The following is a 23,211-nucleotide window of genomic DNA, read 5'->3' as shown; positions in this document are numbered from 1 at the left end:
AAAATCATCCTTTCCTGGAAAAAATTGACAATAGTAAGCACTAATGTGAAATTGCACTTAACAGTTATCCAACCTTTTACATCAATAATAAAGATGTTGAGAAAACAACTTTTCTTGAAAAGCTCAGGTATGGAGACATAATGGTTCTAAAAAATTCAAGTTCAGAGTGAGAGTCCATCCAGCCTTCAGAAAGAAGTTGATAGAAGGAAGTGGGAAGCGGGTAAAGTTTAGTGAGGGAAAAATCAAACTGTAGTTGGATGCTTAAATTTATTTACTGTTTTTAAATATAATGGTTATTTAATGTATTTGAATATAAGAAAATAATCAGTATTAGTTTGATTTGTTTTTAGAACACTTCATATTGCAAAAAGAGCCAAAAAAAGGATTTGAGTTTATGCTGGTCATCTTTTTAACTTCTGCAGAATATGCTAACTCTGGACTGCAACAATACAAAAAATACATTTTACAAATATGTTTTCTTTCAATATGACACCTATTTCAAAGGTAGTCAATATGAAATAATTAGTCTTCCAACTAGCACCTCTTTTTTTCGGGGGGGGGGGAGTCTGGTCGTGGGGCCTGAACTCTGGGCCTGGGTACTGTCCCTCAGCTCTTCAGCTCAAGGTTAGCACTCTGCCACTTGAGCCACAGCACCACTTCTGGCTTTTTTCTTTTTGGTGCTGAGGAATCCAACCTAGGGCCTCATATATGCAAAGCAAGTGCTCTACCACTGAGCCACCTTCCCATCCCCTAGCACCTCTTTTTAATAGGGGAAGATTATCTGAATGCTGTGGGAAAAACCAAAAGAGAATTTTAAATTTTATAATATATTTGATCCTTAATGAAATCAGATCTTCTGCACAATATAGTAACTCTGGACTGCAAGAATACTTATATAACATTTTTTTTTCATTGATGACCTATTCAAAAGGTAGTCAACATGAAATGATTAGTCTTCCAACTAGTACCTCTTTTTTTAAATAGGGAAAGATTATCTGAAGTCTGTCGAAAAAAACCAGGAGAAATTAGAATTTTCAGTATATTGTCACTGGAAAAATATGGAAGGAAAAAGAATTAAGAAATTATGTGGAATTTGAATTTTTAAATTAACATTATTATCAAGTCTGTAATTTGATAGTACTGTACCAGATTATACAAATATAAATCAATTTAATGATAAAATTGGTGTCAAGGTCAAACAATAATACATGATATAGTATTTTTCAAATAGTTACATTAATAATAGATAATCAAGGAAGATGTTAATATCCTACTGATGAGTTCCGCTGGCTGAAAATTTTGATGACATCAGAGAGAATACTTAGTGTTTCCCTTGGTTCATTCATTCAGTAATACAATAGCATTGAAATCATATTTCCCCTTGAAAATCAATAAGGCTTCTCTCAGCAATGGGCTGCATGCTTAAACAGCAGCACCTTATGTTTCTCTAACTGTAGGCATTAAATTCTCCCTTCTTACTTAGTTCAGTTCCTCTGGAAATATCCTAGCAGGTAAGGAAGCCAGGTAACTGTGGGTGGCTCAGAAAGACAGTTAAAACGACACAATGATAATAAAGAACAGGCCAAACAAGAGTGGGGGAAGATAAGGACTCAAGTGTTCTTTCTTTCTTGCTAATGTTTTTAACATATTTATAAGATATTTCTTTGTTGCTTTGTATGTCCCTCCCCCACGCTATAACCCCTGCTTTCACTGTATTTGATGTTGGTATAATTTGTGAAGGGAAAGGGAAAAAAACCAATTGTTTAAATAGGGAGACAGGTGGACCCATTGCAACAATGAGATGTACAAGACGTTATGTCGAAAAATGAACTTTACGACTTTGGCGTGGTGGGGAGAGGGAATGGGGATGGGGGCGGGAATGGGAGATGGGAAGGGGAAACAAAGGAGGAGGCAGCAATGCTTGATAAGAAATGTACTCACTACCTTGCTCCTGTAATTGTAACCCCTCTGTACGGTATTTTCACAATAAAAAAAAGTGTGTGTGTGGGGGAGGAAGCAAATGCCAAATGAGAAACTAATTAATAAGCGGTAGAGAACAATGCACATTAAGTTATTCTGCCACGTTTTACCCAACAGCATTCCTTGGCCAGCATGTAGCTGTCACTATGGTAATTCCAGTGAAAAGACACATGTACAGTCAGCTGATAAAAGCATGGCGGAGGAAAACTCAGTGTACTGGGAAAGCACCCAGAGAACAACTTCACGATGGAAGCAGAAAGGAGCTGGCAGAGAGGGAGCATTCCAACGAAGAACAGAGACAAAGCATGCCGAGTTGGAACCCACATTATCCTTAATTACTTTATCAGACTCCCCCCACCCTGCAGGTTTTAGGTTCCAAATGTAATCATTAAATCAAGAATCCAGGAGTAGAGCAAGGCACTACGAAGCTAAAGGGGCTGTTTGTAAGTAACTTATTGTGATGGTCCAGGAGTTTATTCAGTGAAGAAGCCCAGAAATGGACAACAATTTGAGTTCAAGCTTGGCCATTGCCTACCTAATTTGTGTCTACCTGACAGGATTACCATGAGAAAAGAAGATAAAAGCCATTGGGTAGGTGCCAGTATTTCATGCACTGTAGGTGCTTGGGTGGGTGGCTTCGGACCTTGACCCTGTAGAACAATTGTGTCACTGTATGATCCGCTGAAGATTTTAACATTACAGAGGCAGTTTGGAGACTAACTCGTCAATGAAGTAATGTATTAAATCTGCATGGAATGCTGTGTATTTTATTCTGACAAAATAATGAGAAATATATGAGACATGTTAATCTATTAATCCAATATTTTATACCCTTTATGAGTAATTTAAGATGTTCCGCCTATTTGTAATCATTTACTGTTCTTGGAGACCCCCTCAGACATGATAATATAAGCCCAATCTTCTGTACAACTAAGTAATTTCTAGCTAAAGATAATATAAGATAAGATATTATCAATTAGACAACAATAGAAATGGATAGTTTCATTATTTAGAGAGGTAATATTTATGATTATGGTTATTGTCATGTACTCCACGTATGTACCTACAAATATGTACCTACAAATCTTTTCACATGTAGTATCTGCACTAGCTTCCTATTGTGGTTCAGATTTCTACAGTGAGTTAGCAGGGTAGTTCCTTTAGGTGCAGTTTCATTTCCTTTCTATTTTATAGAAGGCATTTGAGAGTTTTGGCATATGATCTACCTTACTCTTGAATATGCTTTCATAGCCACCTTTCCTTTTCTTCCTCTGACTTTCTTGTTTCTTTTTAAGGACCCAGGTGACCAAAGTAACTGCATCATCCAGATAATGTTTCCAACTGTTATCCTTGATTATATTTCCAAAGTCCTTTTTCTCACATAAACTTCCACAAATTCTGAGGATTAAGCTGTTGGACTTCATTGTGATACTGTCGGGCTTGTTATGGAATAGTCTTCCCAAATTCATCTGTTGAAGTCTTAATCTGTCATACCTCTGATTATGACTGCATTTTAAAATAGGGCTTTTACAAGGGTGAAAGAATTACAATGCAGACATTATAGAAGACCCTAAATTTGTGTGATTATTTTTCTAATGGAAGGGTTATATATGCAGAGAAAAGGCTGTGAAGAAAAACAGTAAGCAGGTGGCCTGTTGTGTGAATCCATTGAGAGAAACCTCAGAAGAAAATAAGGTCATTAGACACGTTTATCTTGCACACTTCTATCCTCCAGAACTATATGTAAATAAGTATCTATCATTTTAGCCTATGGTGTTTTGTGAAGGCAGCCTAAGCAAACTAATATACCTATAAAATAATAGATACAATATGTAAACTAAATATAATGTGTACAATAATATAATGACATAAGATGTACAATAATACATTATGTGCAATATGTAGACTAAACATGAGCTCTTATTGAGTTCAAGCTAAATTATTTCAGCCTCCTTCATCTGTATCCTGATACCCACCATGTGTCATGCATTTACGTCCATACTTTAGAGTTCATTGTGCACAGACACATCAAATGTTTAATTCAGACCCTAGTGAGCACAGTTTTAGCCACTAGAGCAGTTTTTCTGTAGAGTTGTCACAATCCATTTTTAGACAGTATAAACCTGCAAAGTTAGGAGTGTACAAATCATATTTCCCTTATCTCTTATAATTCAATGGAGATGGGTTTTCAAATGTTTCTTTCTACCCATCAACTTTCCAAAATGTGCTTCTATTTGCATAGATCAAGTTTTACTCTAGAATTGTTAGGTTCAGTGGATTTCTATACCACCATAGTGTCATGTGTCTATTCCTGTAGAACCACCCAAAATAGATTTACAACTTCAGGTGTCTTATCTACTATATAACGTCTATTCAACAGTCCAGCCACTATTCACTTATACATATGCCAAGAAATCCTGGTAACTATTGATCTTTGTCTGATCTCCATTGTTTTCTTGGCTTCATAGTGTTCTGTAAAAAATTGTACATTATTTAACTTTTCATGCTGAGTTCTCTGACTTAAATTGCATTTAAGAGTTATCCAGAGTGGGGTACCAGTGGCTCATGCCTGTAGTCCTAGCTACTCAGGAAGCTGAGATCTGAGGATCATGGCTTAAAGCCAGCCCAGGCAGGAAAGTCCTTGAGGTTTTTATCTCCAACAAACTACTCAGAAAAATCAGAAGTAGCTCTGTGGCTCAAGTGTTAGAGCACTAGCTTTGAGCTCAAAGAAGTTCAGAAACAGCACTCATGCCCTGAGTTCAAGCCCCAGGACCAGCAAAAAAAAGAAAAAGAAAAAAGAAAAGTTATCCAGATTCTTTTATGGCTTGATAACATTTTTGTGTTTATTGATGAATGATCTTTCTTTGTATGAATACACCATGGTTTGTCCATTCACTAATTGAAAAATAGATGTTCTTTTCCAAGTTTGTGAAAACTATGAATAAAGCTCCCATAAGCATTCAGTGCAGGCATTTGTGAACATAAGTCTTCAACTGATTTCACTATTAGTTTAAGGTTGATCTCATCACATGGATTACAATGTTTCTTCTGCTGCTCTTTTCTTTTTGTTTGTTTTGTTTTTTATTGTAAAAATAGTGTACAGAGGGGTTACAGTTACATGAGTAAGGTAATGAGGACATTTCCTATCTTCTCCTTTGTTATCTTCTCCTTTGTTTTTCCCCTACCATCCCTTCCTTCCCACCACCCCAATCCCTCCTCCCCCCCCAATTATAAAGTTCATTTTATTTTCAACATAGTGCCTTGGACATCTCATTGTTACAATGGGTCAACTGGAATCCTTATTTAAAAATTTTGTTATTTACTTCCCCTCCCCAGATTAGAAAAAATGTATATACAAGATGCAGGGCAACAGAATCAAATATAGTGAAAACAGGGGTTATACCATGGGGAAGGAACATACAAAAGAAACAAAAAATCACATAGTACATTTTAAATATGTTAAAAACAATAGCAAGAAAGGAAAAACAAGTTGTGTCCCTATCTTGGGGTTCATTTTGCTTAGCATTGTCTTATATGGCCATATGTGTATAGCTTTTAACCTTTTCTGCTTGTCCTAGACAGATACTAGTTATTGAAAATAAGGAAAACCATGGGACCTATGGTTTTGGGGGCCTGGCTTACTTCACTTAATATAATTTTTTCCAAGTCTTTCCATTTCCTAACAAATGGGGCAATGTCATTCTTTCTGATGGAGGCATAGAATTCCATATATGTATATATGTTCTTGATCCATTCATTCCACTGAGGGGTATCTGGGTTGGTCCCATATCTTAGCTATGGTAAATAATGCTGCAATAAACATAGTTGTGCTGGTATCTGCTGCTCTTTTCTAGATGAGATTGTAAAGGACAGATACCATTTGATCTTTAAATGTTCAGCAGAACAAGAGACTGGTTCTTTTAAGTTAGTCTTGATGCTTTACTAGATATAAGCCTATTCCAAATGATCTAATTATCATTGTGAGTGTTATGTGACATGTTTCTTTCGAGGAACTGTTCCATTTCAACTAAGATATAAAAAGTTTAGGTATGTGTCTCTGAGCAGTCATGAACACAGGTAGCACTCTATTGCCATACTTGTTTTCACTCTTCAGGGTAACAGAAAGCTATAGAAGGATCTGAGTTGGATGGATGCATTTCCATCACTTCAGCTAGGGCTCTACATGGTATTTCATTGCATAGTGGTCCTCTATGGTGGAGAGTGCTGTAGATTGTTTCACAATCTCCACTTTCACCTCCTGTCTAGAGCTGCAAAAGGAACTTTCCCTGAATCTTTACCATGAGAACCTAGAAGAGCTCCTAGACTAAAGAGTGGAATCCCCTGAAATGCAACCTCTGGGAAATTTTCACTGTCACAATTGTTCAACTACAGCCGCCAGGCATCCATCAAAACTGCCATTCAAATAGTCTCACAAGCACAGTTTAAAAAAAATGGTTTTAGTTGTAATTGATAAATAATGATAATAACATATTTATGAGGCACAATGTGATAAAGTTGTCTGTTCACACTGTACAATGATTAAATCCACCTGATGAGCAAAACTGTCTGTGTGTGTGTGAATTATTTTTTTCGTGGTGAGAACATTGAAAATTAAATCTTTACACAATTTAGAAATATACAGTGTACTATTATAAGCTATAGTTAATATTCTATGAAAAGGATCACAGTAAGGAATAAAAAGACTTAATCCTCCTGTTTAGACAAAAATATTTGCCCTAGGACCCACATCTCTTATTTAGTATAATTCCTTCACTTTTCGTCATCCATTGATAAACATCATCCATTGACAGGCACCTAGCTGCAAACTCAGTCTAATTATCCATTTTTATGTGTGTGTATGTGTGTATGTGTTTCCACATGTTGGAGCTAAAGCAGAACTGAGCATTGTTCTCTTGTATAAATATATCACTTCACTGTTTGCTTATTTCTTCTTCTGATAATGGCTTTTTAGATTGTCATAGGTTTTAGAACTTTATAGATAAGGTTCTTGCAAGCTGAACACGGTGGAACAAGCTTGTAATCCTTGATACTTTGGAGGCAGAAATTAAGGACCTCCGTGTGGGGTGAGTCTTGACAAAATAGTTCATGTGACTCCATCTCAGTGAATAGGTAGGTGTGTGCTTCCCTCATGACAAGGAGAAGCACAAGTAGGATGACAACCAAGCTGAACCAGGCATAAAGTGAGGCCCTATGTCAAAAATAACCATGATGAAAGAACTGGAGACATGGATCCAGTGCTGCAGTGTCTGCCTAGCAAGGGTGAGGCCCTCAGTCCAATCCTCAGTACTACAACAAAAATAAAAACTGTTACTGATGTTTTTGTTAATTTGTTTATGGTGACATGTCTATTATTAATTCTGTAATTCCAGACCCAAACTAAAGAATCCATCCCAAGATGTATCTATATAAAATTGAATATTCTTATAGCAAATAAATCAATGGTTAAAACCAATTTTGTAACTACCAAGACACTGTTTGGATATAGTCTGCAGAAAACTGACAGGACAAGAACTACTAACTTGGTGCTGGTGGCCTTCTTCCTGAGAGCCCCAGATCTTGGAGTATGTAATATGAACTTAGATATGAATAAAATAACTATTTTCATACATTTTTATAAATCTGTACTTCTACTGAGTCACTGTTTGGCAGTATGTACCACCTTAATCACTTATGAGTAACCTCATTGATTAAGGATTTCACCAAGTTGAAAAATTTCATATTCTTACTCACCACACTCACACTGTACTTGCAATCTCTCTCCTTGATTTAAGTAATGAGGCTCTTAGTGATTATATCTTGGTGACGAGGTGACATCTTGATCATCCCTGCAGGCACTGTCACTTGCTGAGAAGAAAATCTTTGTACAATTGTCTTTCTCTCACTGGTGTTCATTATGTTTTGGAAATTTACATAATGTTTTATTTTACTTTGTCAAATAAAAGATTATCTCCATAAATTCTAACAAGCTATTATTAATTATATGAATTCATTTGTATGTGTGTGCACCTGTCTTAAGGATTGAACTCAAAGGTTGGGCACTATCCTGGAGCTTTTGAGCTTAAGGATAACACTCTATCACTTAGCCCCAGCTCTACTTCCAGCATTTTGGTGATTATTTGGTAATAATAGCCTCACAGGCTGGATTTTTAACTTGGATCTTCAGATCTTAAACCCTTATGTAGCTAGGATTACAGAATTTTAAATTTAGAATTCAAATCAGAGAATACCAATTATGCATCGGTATTATGTCTGTAATTCTAGCTCCTCAAGACACTGGGATCTGAGGCACAGAGTTTGAAGCCAAGTCCAAGCAAATAAAGTTTGTGAGATTCTCACCTCCAGCTAGACACCAAATAGCTGAAAATGGAAGTGGTAGAGTGCCAGCCTTTGGAAAAGCTAAGAGACAGTCTCTAGGCCCTGAGTTCAACCTCCAATCAGAGTATACCAACTGTCTGATAATAATAACCCTTCTAACCTTAAATTGTAACAATAAAAAATGATGAATACTTGCATCTGTCTTTTTAAAATAGGGCTGTATACCTAATAAATATTTTATAGGCAATCAAATCATCTGAAAAGATTATTTCAAGATCAATGAGGAACAAATTTCATTTTTATTTTCCTAATTTTTTTGTTATGATACAGGTCATGCACAGAGGTATACAGTCATATAAGTCATACAAGGAGTACATTTCTTTTTTGACAATATCACCCCTTTCTTTGCTCTCTTACAGTTTTTTCCCCTCCTGTCTCTACCCACAAGTTGTATGGTTCATTTTCAACAAGGTGTCTAGTGAGTACCACTGTTGAATTTTGTCACCTTTTGTCCATTTTTATTCTTTACAATGTTAACTTTTGTAATGAAATAGAAAGACCTGAAAAATTATGTTAAGTGAAGCAAGTCAGGCCCCAAGATACAAAGGATGAATGTTTCCCCTCATTTGTGGAAGTTAGAATTAGCTTATCATTGTGTAAGTAAATATGTTGGGTGGTATGTAAGTGTATACAAGGGTATTAACGGAAATATGGTATATTCAAGAGAGAATTCAAATGATTTCTTATAGAGTGAAAGTCAAAGTTCAACAACATAAACACCAGGAAATAGGTACTAGGAAAGGGTGAGGTAGGATTAAGGGGAAGAAGGTAGATGAATGATGAGGAGAAGAGCGAGAGTACAGTCAAGAATTCAATGTATATTTTACAAAATTAAGAAAAGTAAGGAAAAGGCTGGGAGGGATGAGTAAGAATACTGAATGGAGTGACATTGATGAAGATGCATTTCATTCATAAATTGTTTTGGTAAATGACAAATCCTTTGTATAGCTTCTTAAAGGTAATTTTTAAATGTATGAGTAAAAAAGATTTTTAACTTGTATTTCATCCATTCTCAGCATACCATCCTTTATGTCTCATTCCATCCTTTACAACCAATATTCTCATTAAATATTAATTGACCTATTCTGGTGAGATATTTTATAGAAATATGCACACATACACACCAATATAATTAAGAGGTTTGAAAAATACTACTAAAAGTCCAGTTTCTGCCTTTTTACTGAAATTTATTAAGAGATTAATAATAAAAACATTTATTTATTAACCCAGGAAAATAAGTCAATGAGAACTGAGTTTGAACTTGTCACTAGCCAGTTCAGAGCATATTAAGGAAATTAAACTTATTTTCTTGATATAAATATGGTAGTCACATTTAGCAGATTTTTCACCTTGACAAAAATATAATTTGATTTAAACTTAACTAATTTGTGTAAGGAATTCGTATTTTTTAAAGTGATGTTTAGAATGGTACTTATAGATATTTGTGAATAGGAAATAACTAATTCTTAATTTTTTCACATCAAAATGGATGAAGAAGTGAGACACTGAACTAGATTAACTCTAAAACTTCTTACCAGCATTAGAAGTTTTTGTTTTAATTTAAGTTTATTTCCAAGTGAACATCAGGGAAAGATGTATACAGTACTTGAGAAATGGCCAAAGACATAGAGATGGAGAAGATTTGGCACCATTAGTAGTCTAGACATTTCACTATAGAATTACATTTTAATTAGTATAGAGGGCAATTTAAAAATTTATAGGGGTTGAATTATCCTTGCATGTGGTGTAAAGTATCTGCATTTCATGCTATAGATACTGGACAGCTATTGCAGGGATTTAAAGAGAATAACCCAGCCTTGGCCATTAGGGATAAAGTAAAGAGGAAAAATCAATAGATGCTGATGTTTCCTAAAATGAGTATTCACTAATGATAGCTTAGACAAGGTGATGTCAGTTACATACATAAAATGAACAAGTGCATTTGGAAAAAGAAATTAGTATAACTGACAGATATACAAGGCTAATGATGGAGTCTAACACTCTTATCTACCTAGGCTGGCTTTGAACTTCAGTCCTCAGGATTTTAGTTTCCTTAGTATCCAGAATTACAGGTGTTAGCCACTGGCATCTGGCTATCAGAGTTACCTAGTGGAACTGAAGAAAATGTTTTCTTCTTTAATTTGCTATGGAGAAGACAAGGGTAAGACAAGAAATTAACCAGTATTTCATAAACATCTATTCAATACCTTTTCTACACTAAATGTTTTTTATAAGAATTGTGTTTTTTATAAGAATTGCTTTATACTTGTGCTCTAGTCATATAGATGCAGTATTATAGTGCTCTGTTGCAATTATAATTGAGGCCTAAAAAAAACCTATGTGTCTACTGACTTTGTTTTACTATAGAACATCACCATCTCCCCAGCCGGTCATTATATTGAGGCTTTCCTACAAAAAATGTAGAGGCCAATTGAGCTTGATCTCCGTAAATTTAAGTTTAGGTTGTTTGGTTTGTTTTGGCAGTACTGTAAGTTGATCCTGGACCCCTGTCCATGCTAGGTCAGCACTCTACCACCCAACTATACCACAGCCCTACCTTAATTCTTACATATATGTGAAGAACTGTCTTGTATCCTACCATGATACTTATCTGTATTCCCTTGAAGCATCCTTTGAGAACATTATTGAGATCATTTTGTAACCTGTGTTTTGAAATAATAAAATATACCATTTCATCAGTCAATTCTTAATGCTTCAGCCTACGCATCTTTATTATCTATTTGTTATATAACTTTAGCGGGACACTGTAAGTTAGATATGTAAATAGGAATACATTAGCTAATGGTAAATCCTGAACATATTATAAATGAAAATAAAAGCATGAGACCATCATGGAAAACTATGGAAATAGAGTCTTAGTCTGGCTTAATCAAAGAAAGAAACAATAAGAGCACCCACCTATAGGTAACAGTTACAGATGGGACAAAATCTAAGCATACCTATCATTACACAGTACTATGCTAACCCAGTTTATAAAAAAGGACCACCTGAAGGCACTTGAGTGAACAAAAGCACTCAGAAAGATGGAGAGCAGATGACATTTATACCAGGGAAATTTAATTAAATAACAGAGAGGTTTTGTCCTTTTAATTTTTAACAACTATGACATAAAAGAATATTTCATTAGATACCATATGCAGAGTGGACACAAGCCATACAGAAATACCTGTAAACCTTCTGACCCAAAGGAAAATCGGGACAGAGTTCAAGGATATCCCCAATTTGTGTGAAATTGATCACTCAAGAAAGTAGAGACAGAGAAGATCTTCCAAATTCTGTTTAGAACTCATGGAGAATATGAAGCCATATAGATGTGAGGCTGAACAGAAGCTAAGAATAAGCATCTGTAGTTTGAGTTCAATCACATAGTTAGCCCATATAAAATAGTAGAAAATATAGACTTTGGAAAAACCTTAAGAATCTAGGTTCTGCAGAATAGTATCTACACAGTTTTTAGATGGAATTCAAAATGACTCAAAATCTGAAGACATGGAAGCTAAGTACCAGAGTATTTGCATGTTGGGAATAGCAGACAACAATGTTACACTAACACAGCTATGTCAAAACGAAGCTATCCTCACAGAAAAATAAAAGAGGAAATCTTCGCAAAAAGTTAACTATATTTAAAAGAATGAAAGTAAGTGAATCAAGAAAATGTGGTGTATGTACACAATGGAATTTTACTCATCTATTAGAAAGAATGATATTGTACCATTTATAAGGAAATGGAAAGACAGAAAAAAATATCTTTTTAATATATATTTTATTGTAAAAATACTATACAGAGGGGTTACAGTTATATGAGCAAGGTAATGAGTCCATTTCCTATGAAGCATTGTTACCCGCTCCTTTGTTTTTCTCCTACCTACCCTTTCCTCCTCACCTCCCCAACTCCTCCCTTCTCCCCTACTCCCCACAAAGTTGTAAAGTTGGTTTTCAACATAGTGACTGCTTATACATCTCATTGTTACAGTGGGTCATCCTGTACCGTTATTTCAGCATTTTGTTATTTCCCTTCCCCTCCCCAAGTTAGAAAAATGTATATACAAGATGCAGGACACTAGAATCAAATACGGTAACAACAGGGATTGTACCATCGGGGAAGAACATACAAAGAAACCAAAAAAATCACACAGTACATTATAAGTACATTAAAAAAGAACAACAAGATCTTAAGTAAGCCAGACCTAGAGAAACAAAGGTTGCATGGTTCTCCTCATTTATGGTACTTAGAATCTGTGCTTATAAATCTGTAAGTAAACACATTGGGTGGTATTCAATGATTAGAAATGCATTAACTGTAGTATAACAGACTCTATGGAGAGTACAAACATCATGATCTTTTAGAAAGACTAGGTCAAAGCCCAACAAAATCAACACCAGGAAATGGGTACTTTTGAGAATAAAATTGATAACGTCCAGCAAGCTTTTTTCAAAAAGAAATGAAAACGTAGGTTAAAATATAAGAATTGAACCTAGCATTTACCCAAAAGATGAAAAGTATAAACTCTCAAAAATACTTGTACAGAAATATTGACAGGAGCTTTGTTTGTATGTGAAATCTTGTAAACAGCCCCAAAATCTATCAATTTTGATATGTTTACACAAAGGACCAGAAGTCATCAGAAAAGAACTAGTGACACATACAATGACACTGATGAATTTCACAGGTGTAGTGTTGAGGTAAGGGTGACAGACATGTATTACTGTGGATTCCACGTAGAGCCCACAAAAAGGATCTCTATCAATAGACATTAACAGAAATGACTGCTCACTGGAGGAGACAGACAAGGATTTACCTGGAAGGAGATTAGGGACTTTTCTTGGTGATCTTGAGGCTTTGTGTCTTAATCAGTGTGGGTTACACTTGTCAAACTGTCAGACTCTACACCTAATATCAGAAAGCAGAGGTTGAGATGTGTGGGAGAGAGGGAGAGAGGGAGCAAAGGAAAAAGGGAGGGAGGAGTTCCAGCTTCTAAATACTACCTACCCATTAATCACTTAATAGCCCTGGAGGTTATCTAATCACTTTAGGAAATACAGCCATGTTTATGTCAAGTAACCTACAGATAATATAAATATATATATATATATACATGCATGCATTTATAGATATGTATATATACATAGACATGTATACTGAAGCGATGCTTAAGGGAGCTGTGGGTATTTATTGATACAAACCTTTGTATATCCCCTTAGAGTTCATGATTGCCTGGAATGTAATTTACATGTTTCAGTAGAGATCTGACCTTGAAGTCCTGTCTGAAACTGATGAGTTCCACATGGAGGGATCTTAAATGAGAGAATATCCAATAGTTGTTGAGTGTTTGGGAGTCTATTGGAAAAAGACATTTAATTTTTTAATAGAGAACAAAATAAATCTATTTGATAATTCTGTTGAAAGGTTTCTTTTAGATCAAAATTTGGTGGTTTACAAACATGGACAAAATCTAACAGTAAATTCCCTTAAACAAGCTCATTTTATTCATCTTGTTGATCTGTATTGGACTGCTAAATGTGATTTTCATCATTGAAATCTAACTACTTGCTTGGAGGAGGAAAGTATTCATCTGTATTCTGTTCTCCTCTAACCTTCATATCATTGTTCCAGAAAAGTTTACTTATTCAACATTTATTTCTTCAACTTTTTTGAATCCATCATCTTTTAATTTTAGTTTGATTCTTTATGCCTCCAAATTTTTACCAGTTTATTGATAATAATGATCATTTTATTTGGCCCTATAGCACAGACATAACACTACATAATAAAGCACACACCCAAACATAAGATTTCATTTATGATGGTGAATATTCTGATTTTATGAATGGTCATTCTCATGTTAACAATAACCTATTTGAAGGAATTGTAAGAGTAAAATATTGAACACGAATAATTGGTTTTCCTGCATGAAGGTAGCCTGAATTAATATAAATCATAAATATTTATGTATAAACACATGAGAAATAATTAACAAGAAATATTTTTATATGAACTGTTAAGTATTGTGCCACTGAAGTTGTAATGTGTTTCTGGAATGTTTTATCATCATCAAACCTAAATGAATCTCTAATTAAAACTAATCCTGGGCTGATCAAAATGAAATTAATGTATGTCCTGCTCACTTTAGGCCTCTACTTTTCAGAAAGCCATTGACGTCTCCTACATACTAAAGCTTTTACTTTAACTCCAAGAGCTTGTGTAAAATCCTGGATTATAAATCACTGTTACAGTCTAGGCCAAGAAATCCACCTATTAGGATTGTTTACAAAACGGGATGGGGAAAGGTATACTGACCAACACCTTTAGGGCTGACTGGCCAGAAAATATAAGTGGTATTTCTAAAATGATGAGAGGAAATTTTCAGCATTTTTCTATTCAACATATGAAAAATAGGAAGAATAATCACATTCCTTAAAATTAAGTCCATGAAAATATCTATCTCTAATTATTATTAGGCTCAATAAAGATTGTAAGAAAAATATTTCGAGTCTAAAAGTGCTTTTAAAATATCAAATATTGTTATTACCATCATTTTGCTTTTAAATGTTGCAAACCAAACTCTTCATTATCTAATATATCTATATATCTGGTTTCCCACTTATCTTAAAAGTATATCTAATAGTTTTTCTGGTACCTATTTTACTTGACCTATAACATGTGTACTCCATAAAACTATATATGTATATTCTTATAGTCATTTTATTTTTTCCATTCATTTTTATTATTTTATTATTACACTTTATTGATAACAGCCTATTTGTTCTAGCAAATAGTATAGAAACACTTGAATTTTTAAGATTTAAGGTCCTTCAGTGCAGTGTAGGGCTGTTGTTTGGTTCCCTTACCATCAAATTTCTCTACATTTATCAAAACGAAATCTTGATAATAAGAATTTCCTGAATTTATTTACGCTGGCCCAAAAGTCTGAAAAAAAAAAAACAGCTTTCACGTGAATGCTGTTCCTGTTCTTTCTTCTTACAATGTAGATGCTCCTTTTTATTTCCTCTTTTCACTAACCATTCCCTGAACCATTCTCTCTCATACAGCCTTTCTCTTCCAGATGGATTGTTAGAAGCTGGGTTAGGTGCTAGATTTTCTTCTGTGCACTTGATTCAAAGCCACTCAAGAGTTTTCTTTTAGAGAACATCTGCAATCACAAAGCAAACAACCTTCGGTGTTGATGTGGCTATTGTGTATGTGTTGGTGAAGGGCAAAGTTAACTATATTAGCTTGACCACTTATAAGCTAGAGCATCAATTGTCAGACAAATATGGGGCACACCCAAAACTGGAATGATTTTAACATGAAACAGAAATTAAGTAAAAAAGCAAAGAAGTGAATTTTGCACTTTCTTTATGAAAATTCTGATAAAGCTCCCCTCTGCAGCACTTTGGTATACATTAGGACACATATTTAGATGTAAACTAATGTGAGACATATAGGTACATTTTCTATATCTTTTAAAATATAACACTGCTCTCTGCCCTTTAAAAAGAGGTGGAATAAAAGACACTGTGAAACTGGCCAATAATTTTAAAAAACACATACCAATTTCTGCTTGAAATTGCTCTCTAGGGAATCTTAAAATGCAAATAAAATTATGAATGCAGATGCGCACAAAATACATAATCCAGCCCAAATAACATGATATGAAACTAAACATGTACACCCCCAAAAAAATTGCACCGGAGAAACTAATATGGAAGCTTACCTACAGAAAAATGAGATTTCAGTTTTACTTGGTAGGAAACAAAAGTAATCAATAATATTTTCCTTATTTTTTCCATGACCTAAGTTTCCAGCTATTGATTTAGTGACTCGGCAATCTCTGAGTAGCCGTGCAATTAATATTTATCATGAGATATTGACTTGCTTCGTGTACTTGCTTGGGTCGTGTTACCCTACCTGTACCTCTGGGTCTTTGAAGTGACAACGCTATTTGCCTTCTGAGCCGCCTCCTCAGCAAGGATACTCTGCAAATATATGAGGTAATGCTTCGGAAGTGCTTTCAGCATGGGATAGAAACCCGCTGCTTGCATCTCCACTATTACCACCATTCCACATTCAAGCCTGGTGAGATTGCTTCCATGGCATTGTTTGAGTCCTTGGGTTTTGATCAAAATCTGGGTCAACATGAGAGGAAGAGGATTTTTAAAAAATTAATACCCTGGCTCTGTTCAGATCCCCCTCCACGTGTGTGAGGAAAAACTGTAAGAAATCAACAAAGCACATAAATCAAGCTTTGAAAGAGGGGGGGAAAATATCTGGATGGATTTTCTTTTTCAATGAAGAGCATGCACATGATATTTCCCTGGAGGAGAATTTCGGTTCAGGAAAGAGAATAGTGCAAGCAGTGTGAGTGTATATATGTGTGTGCGCGCGCGCACGCGTGTGTGTGTGTGTATGTGTGTGTGTGTGTGTGCGCCGAGCGTGCGCGCCCGCGGAGGGAGAGGGGCGGGGGAGGCGGATGAGGAGGATGAGATCATAGTTTCAGGATCCTCAGGAAACCCTGGTACTGGCAGCCAGGCTCTGCTGTGTGTGCCCACATGACCCACAACTCTGGCAGCGGACCGGGCACTTCCAACATTACTAAATAATAAGAAAGCGGCTTCTACTCTATGCCCACACGTCCCTCCAGACCCACGGACGCCTCCTAAGAGTTTGGCGAGTCGGTGACTGAGACGCCCGTCCATTCCAAGGTGTGTGCGAGGCGGCGAAATTCTTCCTTGACAGCTGTGGAGTGGGGGAGGGCGCGGGGGTGGCGGGGCACGGGGAGCCCGGCGCCCGGTGGTGGGTGCGGGTCCCCGGTTGCTGCGCAAGGTTCCCCGCCGGCCACTCACTGCCTCGGAGCCCTCGGCGGGGGGTCGGGAGGTGCACCGGACGCGCGCGCGCGCGCGCGGGGACCACAGCCACCCGGGGCGCCGGGGCGCGGGCACCCAGAGCAAGGGCAGACGCCCGCGCGCCGTGCGCCCGGGCCAAGTCAAGTGTGGAAGCGATCGGGCAGCGCGGGCGGAGGAGGGGTTCGCCCCAACGCCCACTCACGGGGGTTTCCCACCTGTGCGCGGGCGCTGGCCGCGGCGGGCGAGCGCCCAGCATGTGCCGGGCGCTGCAGCCCAGACTGCGGCGCGGCGTCTCCCTGGGAGGCGGGCGGCGCCTCGGGCCCGCCGGGCGGCGGTAGCGGCTGCTGCTGCTGCTGCTGCAGGATGACCGGCCCCGGGGCGCGGGGCCGCGCAGGTAAATTTCAGCAACCCTGCAAGGACTCCTCCCCATTTCCCTCGCCCCCCGCTCCAGCTCCGGCCACCCCTTGATCCTCCTTCCTGGGTGGCGATGGCAGTCCGCTCCTTCGAGTCTCCAGATGAGTTATGTTGTTGGGCTTCGTGCCCTTTGGGTCGTCCTCTTGGGCTGAGCTGGAAGGGAGGCGGCGAGGCCAGCTCCATTAGGCATGACTCTCACGTTGGGGGACAGTCTGCGGGGGGCGGGGGGCACTGACCGGGGAATCCACGATGGGGGGGGGTGGGGAGGGTCTTGTCTGACCAGCGGCGTCTGCGCGTGTGGCTGGGCAGGTGGGGCCAGCGGCGGGCGGGGTCTGAGTGGGTGTGGGCCACGGGGGGCGGCGGGGTGGTGGGCACCCGCCTTGAATGTCTCCAAGCTTTTCAAGCCTGTTGCCCATTTCGGAGTTTTCCTGCACCGTACAGTGGGCAGGCGGGAGGTTCATTTGGTCGCGAAGTGAGCGATGGAGAGAGGTGTCTATCCAAAGGCCAAAACCACAGAGAGAGAGAGGGAGAGAGAGAGAGCAAGATGGCAAAAGAAGGTCTGGGGACTCCGTAGGACCATTCCCAGGGCTTGGCATGCAAAGTTTGCTCTTTGGGAGGCTTGGGGAACAGCCTTGAGAAGCGAAGTCAACAAGTCGGGTGGGTGGGGAGCATATATTGGATGTACACTTGAAGTGAAATATACTCCCATTGGCTCCTTCTTTCTCTAGTAGAGGATGATTCTTCGAGTTGATACTGACATTCGAGTTTTCCTGTCTTGATTGCTGGTAGTGTGCTTGTGTTGCCTTGTGAGCACAGATATTGATGAGACAGCGTAGTTATTCATTTCATGTACATACATAAACCTTTATTTTTTTGTTTGCTTTTCCCAAAGCAAGAACTTTAGGGGGAACCCACGTTTCATTGATCAAAGTAGTTTGGGTTTATTCATTCTCTTCATTCTTAATAATACTATCCACCTTTTTACAGGTGAGAAAATCTAGATACAGAGGGTGAGCTATCTCACCCAAGGTCATACAGCTATTACAAGTTCGAGACAGCCTTTATCAAACTCATCGTACATAAAAATTTCCACATTGGATATGTTGACCATGTTTTCTTAGCTGAGTACATGCTACCTCTCCGGGGCAGTTATCTCTTTTATTTTTTTTTCTAATTTTTAATGCTGTAATTATAACCAGTACCTATTGAAGTGTTCTCTTGTCAAAACCAAATTTCCTATCATAATTGTCAAATAGCATGTAATAGCAAAGTTTAAGATTTCACAGTTGAGATTCATCAGCAAAGTGAATAATTATAAAGCAGATGGCCAAACCTGTACGCTTGTTTACACAATTTTAAACTCCCTAAGTTATTAGTCCACCCTTTGTTCAAAGTGTGGCCGTTATTTTCATTAGAATACCACTTTGCAGAATTTTTGGACAAGGTTAATTATCTTGAGTCCAGTCGTTCTGACAAGAGCTTGAGCAGTTTTAAAAGAATTATTCAATTCTCTTTCAACTGCCAGTGATTAAAAAACAGACTATATTTTTGAGGGCAGTGGTATGCATCCTGTCTTCTTGTCTTGTGTGCACTTTCCACAGAATTGTGAAAGAATGAAGACAGATGCTTCACATTTTCATTTACTCATTAGTTCTAAGGCAAATTTACTCATTAGTTCTAAGGCAAAAGATTGTTAATGTCTCCTCATGCTTTCAGTGAACCATCATGTAAAGAAAGGTTTCCCTGGGGGTGAACTCTAACTTGATATATTTATTGGAAAATTCCTGGTCACTTGAGCTTGTAATAGAGATTCATTTTTATTTTTATTTTTGTCAGTCGTTGGGCCTGAACTTTGGGCCTGGGTGCTGTCCCTCAGCTCTTCAGCCCAAGGCTAGTGCTCTACCACTTGAGCCACAGTGCCACTTCTTGCTTTTTTTCTGATTATGTGGGTACTGAGGAATCGAACTCATGTATGCAAGGCAAGCACTCTACCACTGAGCCACCTTCCCAGCCCTGAGAGATTCATTGTCTTGGACAAATGTCTCCCTTAAGTCTTCCTCTGTTATTTTTGATTAAAGTAAATTGCTTCTTCTCATAATGAGTTTCAAACTTATTTTGATACAGATTTCCTTTAACTCTTTTGCTTTAATTAAATACAACATATACATTTTCAGACCCACCCCTATAACACTAAAACTTAAAAGGGACAAAAAGTCCAAATGAATTACATGATCATGAATACATGACTATGGGCATAGAGGAGAATAATTACCCAGCTCTTCAATGGATACCCCTTTCCTGCACATGTCTGATTGCAGCTACATCCTTATTTGGGGATACTAAAATATGATTCTGGGGTGAGAATGATTACATGCCATCAGGACCAAATGTTTTTGATGTTGATATTGAATTCAAAGTTTCCAAATCTGTTTTGTAGAAAATGTTGATTGTTACTGAAGCATAAACCTTGTTATACATAAATGTATCTTTTTATGTGTGTGTTTGTGGGGAGGTGGGTTGTGGGGCTTGGACTCAAGGCTTGGACACTGTCCCTGAGCTCTTTTTGATCAAGGCTACAGCTCTACCACTTTAAACCAAAGCGCCACTTCCGAGTTTTGAGTGGTTAATGGGAGATAAGATTCTCAAGGGGACTTTTCTGTCTGGGCTGGCTTCTAACCGTGATCCTCTCAGATCTCAATGGCCAGAGCAGCTAGGATTTCAGACGTGACCCACCGGTGGCCATAAATGTATCTTTTCAACTTACTCGAAATTGTTTTTATTCTCTAGCTTAAGTTTCTTGTCTTAGACAGGTTATTTTCTTGCTACTTTTATCTCACATGGTGGTTCTGACCTGACTTTCTTTGTCCAAGTCTCACACCCTTGTGATTTCAGAGAATTGTACCGTCTTGGTCCCTGGAGAGCTTCACTGTTCTAAGTGCTGAGCAGGGAGCTGGATATCTGGGGTGGGCAGAAAGATATGCGAGCCCTTTATTTGGAATTGAGATAAGTGTCCTGAGGGAAAGATGTAATTCTTTTAGAATATGTATTAGAAGATTTGGAATTAGACATGGGAGTCAGAACAGGATGACCAATAAGTGAGAAGTGTGGAGGAATGATGTGCGAGAAGGTGGTTATCAAGTCCCATGGTCCCATGGTCTTCCTAAATGCTCCACTGTTGATTTTTTGGTATTAGAGTTCTTTCTCTCTCTGGTTGCTTGCCTTTGTTATCAACCTGAACACATGGATAGGTTCACAATGCTTCTACCAGTTCTTTTATATCACAGAGCATAGTTACCTTTACCCTAGGATTATGCTGAAAATGTTATTTGGGTTTAATGGAAAATAGTCCTTTTCTTTCATTGCATTAGCAACTGCTTTCAAACTAACACGAGGTTTTTGTTTTTGTTGGGAACATCACAGAATGTCTCAACTGAAATATTTAATATATATGTTTATTGGAAAGATACTGTACAGAGGGGTTACAGTTACATGAGTAAGGTAATGAATACATTTCCTTCCGAGCATTGTTACCCTCTCCTTTGTTGTCCCCTACTATCCCTTCCCTCCCCACCTACCCAACTCCTCCTCCCTGCCCCCAAGTTGTAAAGTTCATTTTCAACAGTGTCTTGTACATCTCATTGTTACAATGGGTCAACCTGTATCCTTATTTCAGCATTTTGTTACTTCCCTTCTCCTCCCCCAAATAGAAAAATATATATACAAGATGCAGGGCACTGGAATCAAATACAGTAAAAACAGGAGTTATACCATGGGGGAAAAAAAAACAAAAGAAACAAAAAAACTCACATAATACCTTATAAGTACATTGAAAACAACAGCAAGAAAGAAAAAACCAGTTGTGTCCCTATCTTGGGGTTCATTTTGCTTAGCATCATCTTATATGGTCAAATGTATATAGCTATTGACCTCTTCTGCTTGTCTCAGACATATATTAGTTATTGGAAATAAGGGAAAACATGGGACTGTTTCTTTGGGCCTGCTTCCTTCACTTAATTTTTTTCCAAGTCTTTTCATTTCCTATTAAATAGGGTGGAGTCATTCTTTCTGATGGAAGCATAGAATTCCGATAGATAGATAGATAGATAGATAGATAGATAGATAGATAGATAGATAGATCTTGATCCATTCATCTACTGAGGAACATCTGGGTTGGTTCTGTATCTTAGCTATGTTTAATAATGCTACAATAAACATAGTTGTGCTGGAGCCTTAGTATGGCCTTGTTTGTGATCATTTGGGTAAATGCCCAAAAGTGGGATTGCTGGGTCATAGTGGGGCTCTATGTGCAGTCTTTTGAGGAACTTCCATACTACTTTCCAAAGTGTTTGAACAAGTTTACACTCCCACCAGCAATGCAGTAAGGTTCCCTTCTGTCCACATCCCCTCCAGCATCTGTTGTTATTAGAGTTCTTGATTATAGCCATTCTAACTGTGGTGAGGTGGAATCTCAATTTTGTTTTGATTTGCATTTCTTTTATGCTCAGAGAAGTTGAGCATTTCTTCATGCATCTATTGGCCATTCTTATTTCTCTTCAGAGAAGTCTCTCTTTAAGTCTTTAGCTCACTTATTAATCGGGCAGTTGTTTCTTTGAGGATTGTAGTTGTTGTTGTTGTTTTCACTCATGAGGCTAGAACTCTGGTCCAGGGCACTGTCTCTGAGCTCTTCAACTCAAGGCAAGCACTCTACCACTTGAGCCACAGTGCTACTTCCAGTTTGCTGGTGGTTAATTGGAGGGAACAGTCTCATGGACATTCCTGCCCTGGCTGGCTTTGAACTATGATCCTCAGATTTCAGCCTCCTGAGTAGCTAGGATTACAGGCATAAGCCATCAGCACCCAGGTTGGGGAGTTAATTTTTTCAGTTCTAAGTATACTTTAGATATGAGTCCCTTGTCCGTTGTATGGCTAATGAAGACCTTCTCCCAATCCGTAGGCTAACTATCATGAAAGGTATTTCTCCGTGGAAATTATGGGTAACAAGCAGCTGATTTAACTAGCAATAATATCAGCCACGAATCTCTACCTAATATGCATGTACAAATGTTTATATCTCTTCTTTGAAGTTCTTGGAAATGCTCAAGGAAGACAGTGACTCATTGATGCCTGTGAAAGATATGATACATCATTTTTCTTCATGAAAAATTTGATTACTCTAATTTATGCTATAAAATAAAATGGCACAACCCTTGATTTCTTTTCTGTGAAGGTTTTAAGTGTGTAGATGTCAGAATAGAAGATATTAAGCATACCAATGAGTAAAATATTAACTGGTGTTTATAATTGGTTATGATAATGTGTCCTATTGCAGAATTTTGTACATTAAATGTACGTGTGAAATATACCAGCTAAAATAATTTAGCTTATGCTATAGTAACAATGTCGAAATCCCATAACTAAAACAACAAAGGGATAGTTCTTACTTATATTATGTTACCAATATTGGCCAATAAATGACATTTCTACATCTCCCTCATCCAGGGATCTAAGCTGATAAAGCTTCAATCATCCAGGTTATCTTTATCCTTCCTTATGACA

General features: G+C 37.8%; 1 protein-coding gene across 2 annotated transcripts in view; it reads left to right on the top strand.

Annotated features, from left to right (window-relative positions):
* Positions 1-16,874: 16,874 nt before the first annotated feature.
* Positions 16,875-23,211, top strand: part of Dtna (dystrobrevin, alpha) — a 328,938-nt gene continuing 322,601 nt past the window's right edge. For both annotated transcript variants that reach the window (XM_013014910.1, XM_013014907.1), the window contains exon 1: positions 16,875-17,100. The gene's annotated coding sequence lies outside the window, so the exon portion shown is untranslated. The remainder of the gene's footprint in view (positions 17,101-23,211) is intronic.

Source organism: Dipodomys ordii, unplaced genomic scaffold (assembly GCF_000151885.1).
Source record: "Dipodomys ordii isolate 6190 unplaced genomic scaffold, Dord_2.0 Scaffold25, whole genome shotgun sequence".
Taxonomy (NCBI): Eukaryota; Metazoa; Chordata; class Mammalia; order Rodentia; family Heteromyidae; genus Dipodomys; species Dipodomys ordii.
Note: the sequence above shows the minus strand (reverse complement) of the source record. Positions and strands in the feature narration are given on the sequence as shown.